The following is a 12,838-nucleotide window of genomic DNA, read 5'->3' as shown; positions in this document are numbered from 1 at the left end:
CCGTCTCCCTGGCGAAACCCCTGATGAACTTGCGGTAAAAGTTGGCGAAGCCGACGAACCTCTGGACCTCCTTCCGATTTCGCGGGCTTTTCCAGTCCAACACCGCGCGGACCTTGGCGCTGTCCATGGCTAGTCCCCTGTCGGACAGCCTATAGCCCAGAAAATCCACCTCCGTCACGTCGAATTGGCACTTCTCCAGCTTGGCGTAAAGCCTGTGCTCCCGTAGCCTCTGCAGGACCTCCTTTACGTCGCTCTCGTGAGCCTCCGGCGATTCCGAGAAGATCAGAATTTCGTCGAGGAAACATACGCACTTCTTGTAGAGGAGTCCCGCTAGCACGTGGTGCATAAAAGCTTGGAAATAGTGGGAGCCATTCTGGAGACCAAACGGCATAACTCTGTATTCGTAGGTGCCCAACGGCGTGAACATGGCCATCTTCCACTCATCACCCTCTCGCACGCGTATGAGATTGTAAGCTCCGCGGAGATCCAACTTGGTGAAGATCTTCCCTTTCCGCACCGTCGCGAGCAGGTCGTCAATCTTGGGCATGGGAAAGGCCGCGGGCTTTGTCTTCGAGTTTATGAATCTAAAGTCTACGATCAGCCTCTTTTGGGGCGTGTCCTTCTTCTTCACGAAAAACACAGGACTGCCCCCTACAGCCTTTGATTCTCGGATGAATCCCCGCTGCAGGTTGTGATCTATGAACTCCCTGAGCTCCTGCAGCTCATCCTCGGACATGGAATACAGCTTCACAGGCGGCAGCGTTGTCCCTGGCAAGAGGTCAATTGCGCAATCGTAGGGCCGGTGGGGTGGCAACTGGTCAGCCTCCTTTTCGCAGAAGACCTCCAAAAACCCCTTGTACTTGAGGGGTACTGCTTGCGCCATGCTGAGACTTAGCTGCTGCCCCTCCTCTTGGCCCTCCTCCTCCTGACCGGTCTGGATGCAATGCTGCGCGCAATAGGACGAGCCGAAAGTGAGCTGCCGCTGGTACCACGCCATGGTTGGGCTGTGCCTATCCAGCCAACTCATGCCTAACACTATAGGTGTGTCTGACAGGCGGGTGACGTTGAAACTGATGACTTCTCGGTGATTGCCAATCTGCATTACCATGGGTGGCGTCTGTTGTACCACCTGCCCACCCAGCAGCTTCCTGCCATCCACTGTGACCACGTTCAATGGCAGCGTGGCTGGTAGGAGCTCTATGCGATGCTGCTTGACGAAGTGCACCCCCACGAAGTCTGCGTTGCTCCCACTGTCAATTGTAATGGGGACTTCCAGGGTGCGTCCATATGGGAGTTGGAACTTAAGAGGTTAAGTTGTTCCCATGATGCCTCAGCATTCTGACGTCAGTTTTCGAAGCTTGGGAGGAGCTTGGGAGGAGTCAGTTCTCTCTCTCTCTATGCTGTGAGGGGAAAAGAGCAGCTTTGTAATGGCTGCCAGCAGTCCCGGTTTTTCCGGAGTTTTGTTTGAATAAACAGCTGTAAATAGACAAACCGGTGCTGTGTGTGTTTGTCTGGATGCTAAGCCAAACTGCGTGACAGTTTACACCGCTGTGTGAAACTCTGCTGAGACGTGACTGAGAGCTGCGCAAGAGGAAGTGTGCCGGGCGGCCATAAATCGCTAATTGGAGTCGCAAATCAATTAGCGGGGACCGCGGCTGACCAACAAAGATCAAGAGGTTATGGGTAACCTTAATCATCGATCGTAAACCTGTCACGAGAGGCTGCCGGGAGCTTTGAAATCTGCGGTGTCGAGCAGAGAAGCACGGCAGGAGGCGGGAAGCAAGCAAGCAAGCAAGCTGAAAAACGCAGAAAGTGCCTGTGTTGCTGAATGCTGTGGAGCCAAGAGCTGAGAGCAGCAAGGAATCGTTTCTCCACGCCAGGGGAGCTGGTGATTTTGTGAGTACAGCTTGGGGCGCTTTGGGAGAAAGGGAGAAACATGGCAGATGGCCAGGAGGTGATTCAAGCTCCGTTTGAACAGCTTGAGGAACTCACCGCCCAAGCGTGGAATACCTGGGCAAGATGGGTGAGAGCGTGGTTCATAGCCACGGAAGTTTGGGACATTTCCCAGAGGGAACCAGTGCAACTGGTGGACAGAGATGCAGGAAAGCTGAAGTCTGTTTCTCTGGAGGAGAAAATGCAGAGAGAGAAAGCTATGAGAGCTGAGGTCTGCATGTTGCGGGCAGGTGTGCATGGAAATTTGCAACAGCACCTGGAAGGCGTTGAATCTGCGTGTGAGGCTTGGCGTGTGCTGAAACGTCTGTGTGAAGACTCAGCAGGGGGCCAAGGGCAGATGGAAGCTGGAAGCCTAGAGATGGCTGGAGCCCCTGTTCCTGATGATTTAGCCTCAAGGAGTGCTAGTGAGCAAGTCGGGGGGGCGGAAAATTCCAAAGGCAAGTTTGAAAAGTTTTCCACTGAACCTGCTGGAATGAAGCGGCAGTTCAGGGGGGGGGCGGATCTGGCAAGAAGTGCTTTTCCGGAAGAAGGAGGGCCAGGCCAGCTGAAAAAGGCCCCAGGCAGTGTTTTTCCACTGGAGTTCGTCAGTGCTACGTGTGTAATTCTACTGAACATCTGCGACGAAATTGCCCCCACCGGAGCAGAGAGGCAAGGCAGGATGTTTTCAAGGACACTTCTCATGGGAATCAGTCGGGTTTCCATGGCAACCGGTCTGGAAAAACAACCAGGCGTGGGACTGAGGCTGGTAGACGTGCCAAGTGCCAGGAAGAGACTTATCAGATCACGGCTAGTCTGGCGTTGGCTGAAGACAGCTGTGGGGCAAGCTCAGAGCTAAGTTTCGTTATTGACTCTGCAGCTAATTGCAGTTTGATTCCAGAGACACCTGCTGTCCAGAGGTGGAATTGCACGGCAATTCCGGCTGGGAAGACTGTTCTCTTTGCAAATGGACAGAAAAAATATGTGACTAACGTTACAAATCTCTTTGTGTCTATTTTACAGGAAACGTTGGAGTGTTGTACCGTTCCTGGGATGCACCACTGTCTTTTATCTGTGCCTTATTTGTTAAAAAAGGGATTTAAGGTTTCTTTTCAGGATGATGTCTGCACAATCTCCAAAGGAGGGAGGATGCTTGCCAAGGTTAAAAAGGGACAGTTTACACCGCTGTGTGAAACTCTGCTGAGACGTGACTGAGAGCTGCGCAAGAGGAAGTGTGCTGGGCGGCCATAAATCGCTAATTGGAGTCGCAAATCAATTAGCGGGGACCGCGGCTGACCAACAAAGATCAAGAGTCCATTAGGTAGCTGGAGAGTTGCAGTGAGCTGCACCACTGGCTTGGGTAGCAGGGGGTTTGTATGCTGCAAAAGCGCTGGGGACTGTCCTACTGACTCGCCTGGCTGTGCCCCAGCATTTCTGCTTCCAGCCAGGCATTGTCGTTTCCCTGAAATTGCTCTTCAGGTAGTGCTGCTGCAGTTACTGTTGCTAAGGCTGCAGTGTGCTTTGGGGGCCTCTGGGGACACTCTTGGCCATGTGCATCCCACTGTCACAGATGTAACACTTCCTGTTCCCTCTAGGAGGCTTCGTCTTGACTGCTCCGGACGCTGGGGCTCCGGCAGCTGACTGAGCCTGTGCACCACCAAGTTCCATTGGTTCCTCCCCTGCCTGCAGCTGAGGTGAGGGACGCGTACGTCCTAGATCCCTGGGAAGGAAAGGAGGCGCTCTAGAGGGTGTGTGAAGCTGGCGACCCTCCTCATTGCGCCAAGGGCGTTCTTCGTGGCGCACTCCAATGGCGAGCGCCCGCTGCACAACTTCTGCTAGGGTTTGAGGTCTGACCCCCCTTGCCAATTCATCTTTTACAGGGCCAGACAACCCCTCCCAAAACAAGTCTCTTACTGCCAGGGAATCTTTCTCCCATTTCAGTACATTCAGCAAGGCAAAAAACCTAGCATGATACTGACGTACTGTAGCCTTGCCTTGCCTTAAACCATGCAGCTCCTTGCGTGCTATATCCACATCCACGGTAGATTGGAAGCAAGCGTCCATGGCTTTGATAAATTCATCTGAGTCCCTTCGAGCAGGACAATCTTCGCACCACAGATTGCGCAGCCAAGCCCTCGCTTCCCCATGCAAGTGGGACACAATGAACCCCACCTTCTCCTCCTCATCTTTAAAGTCGTCGCGAAGCAAATGCAATGCATATTCGACGTCTGCTCGAAAACTGGGGTACTGCTTCAGGTTCCCATCAAAGTGGGCTACCAAGTTGCCTCCCCTTCTGCCCAGTCCTACGCCTGCAGATCTGGACCCCGGGAATCCCACTTGGCATGCATGATCCCACCTGGCTTGCAGATCCTGGCATCGCTTTTCCGCCTCTTCCCCCTTCTTCTGGGAGACCACTACCGCAGTGGTAAGCTGGGAGACTGCGTTGCGTAGATCAGCTATCTGCTCCTCCATACTCATGGCCGCCAAACTTCGTGAGCTTCGCCAAAAAATTTTTGCGTACTTTTGGGAGGGGACTTACTGTCAGGGCTGCCTCAGGTCTCAGCTCACAAAAGACCAACACCAAGCTCTTCTTATATACAAGGGTGTTTATTGCAGTTCATTATGGGTTCCACAACCGAGGCGTGCAGCCCCGCGTCTCTTAGCCTAGACGTTTGAAGTCCCCTCTGAATCGGTCCCACCCCTACACCAGTTTAATAAGCTAACGCTGCCCCACCTCTTTCTCTCTTTCCTTTTCCGCAGGGTCTTTCTGCCCGTCGGGGTTCCTCCCCTCCTGCTTTTTCCTGATGCGGAGTCTCCAGACTGCTCCTGCCCCCTCCTGTGGGCTTTGGGTCCTGGCCCCTGATCTGCTAGATCTCCGATCTAGCAGATCATCTCCCCTGCCTTGTGAGAGGCAGGGGAGATGATCTGCTAGATCGGAGATCTAGCAGATCAGCCCCTCCTCCTCCGGGCTCCCTGTTCTCCCGCGCGCCTCCTCATTTGAACTTGGCGCGCGCGCCCAACTTCTGACCTTCCTTTTGACAGTTATGCTACTCCCCTCACTGCTTTCCTCCCCTTCCAGGATAACGGCTTGCTCTGATCCCTCCCCTTTCTCTGTCGCCGGAGCTTCTCCCTCTGACACACTGGAACCTCCCCCTCCCTCGCTGCGCTCTGGTGGGGAGGCTGGCCCTGATTCCCAGCTGCCGCTTTGGGGTCCCCTGCTGGCCCCCCGCTCCTGACACTTTCCCCCCGGGGCTCCCCTTGCCCTTACCACAGGCGCCCCTTTCTGGGAATCCTCTGATTCGCTGGAGAGACTCATGGAATCCCCTGCGTCATTGCTATCCTCTTCCTCGCTCTCCTGGGATTCCTCTCCATCGCTCTCCATTTCCTGCCTTCCCTGTGCCTCTGTCCCTGTACCCCTGACAGGTGTCATCTGCAAATTTGATCAGGATGCCCTTGAGTCCATCATCCAAGTCGTTGATAAAAATGTTGAATAAGACCGGGCCCAAGACAGAACCCTGTAGCACCCCACTAGTCACTCTTCTCCAGGATGAAGAGGAACCATTGATGAGCACCCTTTGGGTTAGGTCAGTCAGCCAGTTACAAATCCACTGAGTGGTAGCATAGTCAAGACCGCATTTTACCAGCTTCTTTACAAGAATATCATGGGGCATCTTGTCAAATGCCTTACTGAAATCAAGGTAGGCTATATCCACTGAGTTCCCTTCATCTACCAGGCTTGTAATTCTGTCAAAAAACGAGATCAGGTTAGTCTGACATGACTTATTTTTCAGAAATCCATGCTGACTATTGGTGATCACAGCATTCCTTTCTAGGTGCTCACAGACTGTTTTCTTAATGATCTGCTCCAGAATCTTCCCTGGTATTGATGTCATCAGCTTCCTCCAGAATCTGGACGTGAACTGCCAGCCTCTGTCGGATAAAATCCTCAAGGGGGGGGGCATGCAACCTGAAAACATGCTCTACAAACAGCTTTGCTGTTTCTTCTGCAGTCACCGCATGCGAGCATGCAATAAAATGGCACATTTTGGTCATCAAGTCAACTACCACCATTACTGCCGTTCTCCCCCTAGCTTTGGGTAAATCCGTCATAAAATCAATTGCTACCACCTCCCATGGTCTCTCTGGTGTGGGTAAGGGCTCCAGTAACCCTGCAGGTGCTGTCCTCTCCCCCTTCGCTCTCTGGCAGCACTGGCACCCGCGTACATATTCCTTCACATCTTCCCTCACCCGTGGCCACCAAAACTGCCTGGTGACCAGTAGCATTGTCTTATGTTGGCCAAAATGTCCTGCCGTGGGGTTGTCATGCAGTTGTTTGAGTATTCTGCTCCTCAAATCCCCCTCAGGAATGTACAATGCACCCTTATAGTACAGTGCCCCGTCCTTTACCTCGACCCCCCCCCCTGAGTTTCCCCAGTGATACCAATTTCCCGGATCTTGGTTTGTGCATCCTGATCATCCCTCGTCAGACCGGCCAGCTCTTGCCTCCCGACGAACACTCCCCCACACACCCATCTGTCCTCGGGAATGACATGTCGTGCTTCTGGTCCTCCCTCCCCTTCCTCGTATTCAGGCTTGCGAGAGAGGGCGTCTGCTCTGACATTTTCCTTCCCAGGCACGTACCTAATCTCAAAATTAACCTTGGAAATCTCTTGAGCCCACCGCACTTGTCGTTGGTTGATCACTCTTGCCGTTCTCCAATATTCCAGGTTCTTGTGGTCAGTACACACCTGGACTTTGTGCTGTGCACCTATGAGAAAATGTCTCCATCGTCGAAAGGCCTCGTGAATTGCCAGTAGTTCCCGATCGTACACTGTATAGTTTTGCTCTGACTTGTTCAGCTTCCTGGAAAAGAAGGCACACGGCTTCCACTGTTCCCCATTTTCCTGCTGGAGCAATATGCCCCCCACAGCTCTGTCTGGCGCGTCCGTTTCTAGCCTCATCGGCTTCTGCAGATCCACATGTAGGAGCTGCTCTTCCGACGCGAAAGCCCTCTTAAGCTTTTCAAAGGAACGCTGTGCCTCTTCTGTCCATTCGAACTTCTTCTTACTGCTGAGACAATCCGTTATGGGTGCCGTTAGATGGGCGAAGTTCTTGATGAACTTCCTGTAGAAATTTGCAAACCCCAAGAACCTCTGCACGTCCTTCCTGTTCTTGGGGGGCTTCCATTCTAGCACAGCCTGCACCTTGCCTGGGTCCATGGCCAAGCCCTTGTCTGACAACCTGTAGCCCAGGAACTCCACCTCTCGTGCATGGAATTGGCATTTCTCCAGTTTGACCCACAGCTGATGCTCCTGCAGCCTTTTCAGCACTTCCCTGACATCTTTCACATGCTGCTCCTCGTTCTCTGAGTAGATAAGTACGTCGTCCAGGAAGGCCACACAATTCACAATTGGAGTCCGAAGGGCATAACTAAGTACTCAAAGGTTCCCAGAGGGGTGAACATGGTGGTTTTCCATTCATCCCCCTCCCTCATCCTTATCAAGTTGTACGCCCCCCGAAGGTCCAGCTTGGTAAAAATCTTCCCCTTCCTTACCCTGGCCAAGATTTCATCAGTTCTTGGCATTGGGAAGGTCACTGCTTCCGACACCCTGTTCAACCCACGGTAGTCCACTACGAACCTGGGCTCATGGGAGTCTCGCTTGTCCACAAAGAACACTGGACTACCCCCCAACGCCCTCGATTCCCTTATGAACCCTCGCTTCAGGTTCTTGTCAATAAACTTCCGCAATTCCTGCATCTCCCTATCTGACATGGCGTACTGCTTGCCCACTGGCAGCTGAGCGTCTGGGAGCAAGTTGATCTGGCAGTCAAAGGGCTTGTGGGGGGGTAGCCGATCCGCCTCCTTCTCGCTGAAGACTTCTTCCAAGTCCGCATACTGAGGTGGTATCTTCCCTTTTCCCCCTACTGCCATCCCTGCCACCCTGGCTACTGCCATCCTCGAGGTTTCCCCTCCGTGGCAATGCTCTACGCAGTGGGCCGACCCAAAGGTGACTGTCCGCTGATGCCACCCTACTACTGGGTCGTGCAGTGCCAGCCAACTCATTCCCAGTATGATAGGTGGTCCTGCTAAGGTGGCTACATGAAAGGCAATGGTCTCAGTGTGTCTGGAAACTGTCATTTTCATGGGCGGGGTCTGGTGGGTCACTTCCCCTCCCAAAAGTTATCTCCCATCAATCGTGGTTACTTGCAGGGGATGTTCTAGAGGCACCACCTGTAGCTGGTGTTCTAGCGCAAAATCCTTGCTAAAGAAGTTGCAAGAGCTGCCTGAATCCAGCAGCGCCTTCACTTTGATGGGGTGTCCGTTTGGGAGTTCTAGCACCACCTCTATGACGATGGCTGCTCGGGGAGGGTCTGGTTTGGGCACTTCTACTGGTTGCTCGCCTGGCTGCTGTGCCCTCCTTCCTGCAGCCAAGCACGGCCGTTTCCCGGCGCCTCTTTTTTTTCCTCCTCACTCCCCACTGCCCCCACCATTCCTTGCCACGCCTTCTTCTGAGGGCATACTCTGGCAAAATGTCCCGGCTGCTGGCATAGGAAACACCTCTTACTGGTTTTCCCCTCCTTCTTACGCACCTCGCTGGAGTTTGAAAACCCGCACACACGCGCTCCTCCAATCTCCATTGGCTCCTCGGGTGGCACAGTAGACACTGGTATGTCTGGAATGCGGTTGTCATGCCAACGCTCTGCTCTCCCTTCCCGCCTTTCCAGCGTGCGCGTCTGTCAGGGGCTCAGGGACAGAGGCACAGGGGAGAGAGGAGATGGAGAGCGAAGGGGAAGAATCTGAGGGCAGCATAGGGGAGTATGACAGTGACCCGAGAGATTCCATGAGCTTCTCCAGCGAATCAGAAGATGCCCAGAAGGAGGCGCCGATGGTCAGGGCGAGGGCAGAGTGGGCGTGCCGAGTGGTGGTCCTCCACCCTCCCCACTGACTTCACTGGAAGAGTCTCGGAGCCTCGCCTCCGAGCTGCTCTCCGCCTCTCCATTCTTCCTGGTGTCCCCTGGACTTCCTTCCCCAAATGACGTTCTCTCTCTTCCCTTACTAGTCCCCTCTCCTGCAGAATCTGGGAGCCTCGCCTCTCCACTATGCTCTGATGTCAGTTCCCTGACACACACACTTTGCGATTTCTGTGTCAATGTGCATTAACAGCAAAGAACACGACTTGAAGTAAGCGAAATCCAAGATTCTTCTCTCTATGTAGCTGGAACCCAAAACAACCTGTTTGGCTTTGTTTGGGGTTATTACACTTCGCTTTGCTATTTGTGGGTGAATGCACACCGAAAGGGCAATCGAAGCTTATTCGTCCTTTTTCTATTGAGATGGAACCAAAACACCTATACTTGATTTGGGCTGATAACAAATATGTCATCTGCGATTTTTGGTTGAATGTGCATTCTAACCCCCAAAACACCAATTTGAAATAAGCCCAATCAGAGCTTTATCATCTTCTTTTTATGTAGATGGAACCCAAAACACCTTTTTGCTTTCGTTTGGGGTGACTCTAGCGCACACCCAAATAACACCATGCGAATTGAAAAAAGCCCAATCAAAGCTTATTCGTCTTCTTACTATGCATATGGAAGCGAAAAGATGGTGTTGTGTTCTTTTGGTCTCATTGCACACTGTCAGTGGCTCAGGAACAGAGGTACAGGGGAGAGAGGAAATGGAGAGCGAATCTGAGGGCAGCGTAGGGGACAGGATCATACTTCAAAACGACCTTGACAGATTAGAGAACTGGGCAAAAACAAACAAGATGAATTTTAACAGGGAGAAATGTAAAGTATTGCACTTGGGCAAAAAAAAAAAAATGAGAGGCACAAATACAAGATGGGTGACACCTGGCTTGAGAGCAGTACATGTGAAAAGGATCTAGGAGTCTTGGTTGACCATAAACTTGACATGAGCCAACAGTGTGACGCGGCAGCTAAAAAAGCCAATGCAATTCTGGGCTGCATCAATAGGAGTATAGCATCTAGATCAAGGGAAGTAATAGTGCCACTGTATTCTGCTCTGGTCAGACCTCACCTAGAGTATAGTGTCCAGTTCTGGGCACCACAATTCAAGAAGGACACTGACAAACTGGAACGTGTCCAGAGGAGGGCAACCAAAATGGTCAAAGGCCTGGAAACGATGCCTTATGAGGAACAGCTAAGGGAGCTGGGCATGTTTAGCCTGGAGAAGAGGAGGTTAAGGGGTGATATGATAGCCATGTTCAAATATATAAAAGGATGTCACATAGAGGAGGGAGAAAGGTTGTTTTCTGCTGCTCCAGAGAAGCGGACACGGAGCAATGGATCCAAACTACAAGAAAGAAGATTCCACCTAAACATTAGGAAGAACTTCCTGACAGTAAGAGCTGTTCGACAGTGGAATTTGCTGCCAAGGAGTGTGGTGAAGTCTCCTTCTTTGGAGGTCTTTAAGCAGAGGCTTGACAACCATATGTCAGGAGTGCTCTGATGGTGTTTCCTGCTTGGCAGGGGGTTGGACTCGATGGCCCTTGTGGTCTCTTCCAACTCTATGATTCTATGATTCTATGAGTCTATGATTCTAAAAGGGGAAAAGAGGCGGTCCTATGGTAAGCGGAGGTACAGGACGCCTAGGGCAGAGCGCACCTTTGAGAATTGGTTGGATGGGTACCAGGTTTTCATGGGAGTTGTGTGTGCAGCTTATCCTCGGCGCTCCATGGATTTGGTTGCTTATCTGGCTCACGTGAGGAGGGCACATGCTCTCGCGGGAGAAAATGCCGCTTTAACGTACGATGAGAATTTCCGTAGAAACGCTTCTCTCCTGCCTTCCACCCGCTGGGATCTAACGGATCCTAATTACTGGGGTGAGGACGTCAATCCCTACATCGAAAAGAAAAATCAGGACTCATCCAAGGCGGGTAAGACAGAGGTGAAGCGGCGCCGTCAGTGCTGGGAGTACAACAGGGGTGTATGCTCGCGACCCTCCTGTAAGTATCTGCATGAATGTGAGCGGTGCTGGGGTAACCACCCCGCCTCTGCCTGCTTCAAGAACAAACAGTAGCCCTTTCGGGGGGCGGGGGTTCTTCCACAACAATAACAGGGGTGCCCCCGGATCCACCCGCCAGGGGCCTGGTAACCGCCAGTAACTTGCACCTGGGTTTAGCCTCCTCCCCCATCAAACTTCAGCCCCTCAAAACCTTACTGGACCAGTATCCTGATCGAACAGCTGCACAATACCTTTGGGAGGGGTTCTCCAAGGGGTTCAGAATCCCCGTGGCTTCCCCCCCAACACCGGGAGCCCACAAAATCAAAAGTCTGTTAAGGAAAGACCAGAGATAGTTAGAAAAAAGATAGAGAAGGAAATCAAGGCAGGGAGGGTGGCAGGCCCCTTTGCCGAACCCCCCTTTGAAGGACTTCACCTATCCCCTCTGGGCATTGTACTAAAGAAGACCCCAGGGGAATTCCGCATGATACACAACCTTTCCTACCCAAGGGGAGGCTCTGTCAATGATGCGATCCCCCAGGAGCTTTGTACAGTAAAATACGCCTCCTTTGACCAAGCAGTGAAAATGATTCGGCGATTTGGGCAGGGGGCACTTCTAGCCAAATGCATCATCGAGTCGGCATTCCGCCTCCTTCCCGTCCACCCGGCTGATTTCCGTTGGTTGGGCTTTAGATTTGACGGAGCGTATTTCATTGACAAAGCAATGCCGATGGGTTGTTCCGTGGCTTGCTCAGCCTTTGAGTCGTTTAGTACGTTTTTGGACTGGGCCCTACGCTTCAGGACAGGGTCGTTGGGCGTGTCACATTGTCTTGATGATTTTATTTTGGTGGCAGATAACAGGCAGCGATGCTCCGCCCTCTTGGAGGCCTTCACGACTTTAGCTGGTGAGCTAGGGGTGCCGCTAGCCGCCGAAAAGACGGAGGGTCCAGCCACCTCTATTGTCTACTTGGGCATCGAGTTAGATACCGTGGCCCAGACCTCTAGACTGCCCGAGAATAAATTGATCGCTCTTAAAGCACTGATACAGCAGCTGCTACCCCTGAGGAAGGTTACCTTAAAGCAAGTTCAGTCCCTGCTAGGCCACCTAAATTTCGCCTGTAGGGTAGTGGCGCCGGGCCGCCCCTTTTGTGGCCGCCTGGCCAGATTGGCCACTGGTCTCAGGGCACCACAGCATAGGGTGCGCCTCTCCAAAGAAGTTAAGGCAGATCTGGGAGTTTGGTTACAGTTCCTCGACAAGTACAACGGTATATCCTTGTGGCAAGACTCCATGGCGCTCAACGCTGATTTCCAAGTTCAGCAGGTTCCTTGGGTTTCGGGGTTTACTTCAGGGGCCAGTGGTGTGCCAAAAAGTGGCCTGCAGACTGGCAGGGCCAGCCCATTACTCGGGACCTTACATTCTTGGAATTTTTCCCTATCGTGGTGGCAGTACATCTTTGGTCGGAGCAGTTCCGCAACCATAGGGTTTGTTTCAACACAGATAACCAGGCAGTGGTAGCGGTTCTTTCTCAGCAGTCCGCGCGCTCCACCAGGGTGGGTAACTTGTTACGGTCCTTCGTCCTCCTGTGTTTGGAGCAGAATATATATTTTTCAGCCAAATTCGTACCTGGCATTAATAATGACATCATGGATGCTCTGTCTCGTTTTCAGATGGAGCGCTTTCGCTCATTAGCGCCAGAAGCGGAACAATCATCAATGCCTTTCCCGGAGCATCTCTGGAGCCTTGGGAGCAGGAAATGATGAAGGGAGTATTCGGTGCAGTTGCCCCTTCCACAATGAGATCATACAAGAAGGCTTGGGCTGACTTTTTAAAGTTCCGCAGCAGTATACCCAGCGCAAAGCAGAATTCCATTCCCTCAACAAGGGAGGTCCTCCACTACTTAACCCATCTGAAGGAGCTGGGCAGGGCACCAAAGACTCTCAATA

This window comes from Podarcis bocagei (assembly GCF_964188305.1).
Source record: "Podarcis bocagei genome assembly, chromosome: W".
NCBI classification, from domain to species: Eukaryota; Metazoa; Chordata; class Lepidosauria; order Squamata; family Lacertidae; genus Podarcis; species Podarcis bocagei.
Note: the sequence above shows the minus strand (reverse complement) of the source record.